Raw genomic sequence first — 3,260 nt, 5'->3', positions numbered from 1 at the left:
CAGTCCAGAATCAAGGGTCATTGTTTCTAGGTGCTCTAGAGGATGTGCTGAGAAAAAGTCAACACTATTATTTCTAGTGCTGTTGTGTTCTGCATCTGGAGCTGGGTGGTTTCATCAAGGGACTGAATAGCTGGCAATCACTGGAATTCAACCTCAATTCATTCAGCTCTTCAAGTTTGCTGCATGTGGAGCTCTTTATTTACATTTATAAGAACAAAATTATTTAAAGAGATTTAGCTCATGTGGGTCTAGCCCAGAGGAGAGATGATTAGCCAGGGTTTCCAAGTATGGCTGACATTGAATTTTGGTTCCTGTTTTACTATCTCCAAATTAGCCCATTACATGTTAGTTCAGTCTCTCAGATACCTACACCAGATCACCAAAATACATCATGGTGGAAACAATTCAGAGTCACCTGCCTTCTGTTGTTTTCTCTGTTTTTCTAGATTATTCCTCACTTCGATTTTTTAAAATATTGCTTTGATCCTTCTGCTTTTCCTCCAGCAGGATAATCAATCCAAATGTATTAGACTACTATTAACATAGCTTAAAACTTTAATATATTATTATTATTTCCATGTCAATTGAGATGATCAAATTTTTCTCTTTGCAGAAATAATGTGGTAAATTAATCAGTATTTCTAATATTAAATCAACCTCACATTCTTGTAATAAATCTAACTTTTTTGTTTGTATTTTCACACACACACACATACTTATATTTGCTAATGTTTTATATAAAATATTTTTATTTATGGTCTTCAGGGTAATTGTTCTCAAGTTTTCAATTACTATTGTGCCTCTGTTAGGTTTTATTATAACAGTTATACTGGCCTCATTTTAATTTGTAGGGTATTTCTTCTTTATTTAAGTTACCTGTAAAAATTTAGTTCAAACAATTTTTTTGGTTTAATATAAATCTTTGGCATATGTGTCATCACCAAATTAATTAGTTACCTCTGCTTGATAGCCTAAGCCATGAGAAACTATAAATCATGCTGAGAAGCACGGTACATTAGCTTTAAGAAAGAATATAGTGAGGCTTTTGTGACTCCCAGGCATAAATAGTGATATCTTTAATCACACTTCACAAGAATGTGCTTTTTTACAGTAATCAGTGCTGACTGGGAACCACCTCAACTCAGAAAGAAACTTTTATTTCTGCATTCTTTCCACTTTCACACTTTGCTAGGCATGTAACACTCTTTGAAGTGTCAGACTAGTTTCATTCCTTTGCTGCATTTTAACAATTATAGATAAGTAAAAAAACATTTCAACAGCACAGACAAGATATTTGACAGATACATCCTTTGAACAGCGTTCACTAAATAATCTCATCAAGAACATTAGTCTATATCTAGTACAATCTTATGTATTCCACACTGAGGGAGAATTAAAGATTACATTTCAGTTCTTAACATTTTCCTTTCTTGATGAAGCCATCTGGGACTAGGCTTTTCTTTCTGGGAAGAATTTTGAGAACTAATTCTATAACCTTGTTATTGGTTATAGGTCAAGTTTTTTATTTCTCCTTATTCTACTTTAACTTTATTCACTTTAATTGTTAATATTACTGCTACTGTTTCCATTTTTAGTTATTTGTACTAAATACTCTGGACAACAGGTAAAGCATGAAAATTTATATGAAATTGAGAGTATGTCTAATTTGTAAAGGTTTAATATCAATTATCTCCTCAATATAACTTTAAAATATAATAATTACCAGCAACAAACATGTAGAAGATAAAAACATAATAATATTTAAAATTAGCACCCCAAAAATGAAATATTAGATATAAATCTAACAAAGTTTGTACAGAATCTATATGAAGAAAACCACAAGATTCAGATTAAAAAAATCAAATAATTAAATTATCCATGTTTATGGATAGAAAGATAATATTGTCAACGTATCAGTTCTTCGCAATTGATCTATGGACTCAATGAAATCCCATTTAAAATTCTAGCAAGTTATTTTATGGATATCATTAAAGTTTCTAAAGATTCTAAAGTTTATACGGAGAGGCAAAAGATCCAAAATAGCAAAATGTTGAAAGAGAATAACACAGTCAGTGGACTGACACTACTCAATCTCAAGTCTTGCTATAAAGTTACAGTAATACAGTGTGCCATTGGCGAAGAATAAAAAAATAGATCAATAGATCAGAATAGAGAGCTCAGAAATAGGTCCACATAAATATAGTCCACTTGTCTTTGAAAAAAGAGCAAAGGCAATACAAGGAAGCAACGGTAATTTTTTCAACAAGTGGTGCTGGAACAACTGGACATCTACATACAAAAATATAAATCTAGATAGATCTTACACCCCTCAGAAAAGTTACATAAAACTGGATTACAGACCTAACGAAAATGCAAAACTACAAAACTTCTAGAAGATAACCCAGGAAAAAACCTAAAAGATCTTGGGTATAATGATGACTTTCTAGAAACAATACTAAAGACGGATTACATAAAAAAAAAATTGATAAACTGGGCTTTATTAAACTTAAAATGTAAAAATGGTAATTCAAACTTGAACAATCATGAGTTAATTTTTATTAAATAATTGATATTTTGATATAATATATAGTATGTAAATTATTCTTATATAGGTATTGAGTCTATCAGTTTTATTTATGTTGAATTTGATATTGGATATGCTCTTGTACTTGCCCTTTTGCTTGTTCTCTCTCTCTCTTTCTTGTTCTTTTCTCTCTCTTTTTTTTCTCTCTAATAGGCTACATGAATTTTTTCAGGTATAAAAGGCAGTAATTACTTATGTAGTAATAGCTACTCTATTTTCACCCTTTCCTTTGTTAACTGCATAAAGCAGAGCTAGTTTTCTCATGCATATTTGTCCATGTAAAAATAAAGTATCTCCATAAAAAGTAATTTCATCTATTTAATTTATCTGTTTAATTCGGAGCACAAGGTGATGGATACAAGAATGGCAACTCTCATACTCTCATATTTTTTTTTCTTTAGTATCATCTATTTGAGATTGGTTCTGAGTAGAAAACAAAACTATGTAGGTTTCATTTGCAAAAAAATGTTCAAACTCACAAGGAATATAAACCAATAAGAGGAATTATATTACAACCAAAGTATATTATAAAAAGAGCACCAACAAAGAAACGTAGGACTTCAGAAGAGTTTATTTTGGTTGGTAAAAATCAAAAGAATTGGCTGTATAAGACTGAAAGATGGGATATTATTTCAGTGGAAAGGTATGCAGTTGATTAATGTTCCTGGCACAATAA

The sequence above is a fragment of the Nomascus leucogenys genome, chromosome 25 (assembly GCF_006542625.1).
Source record: "Nomascus leucogenys isolate Asia chromosome 25, Asia_NLE_v1, whole genome shotgun sequence".
NCBI classification, from domain to species: domain Eukaryota; kingdom Metazoa; phylum Chordata; class Mammalia; order Primates; family Hylobatidae; genus Nomascus; species Nomascus leucogenys.
This window is presented reverse-complemented; position numbering follows the sequence as displayed.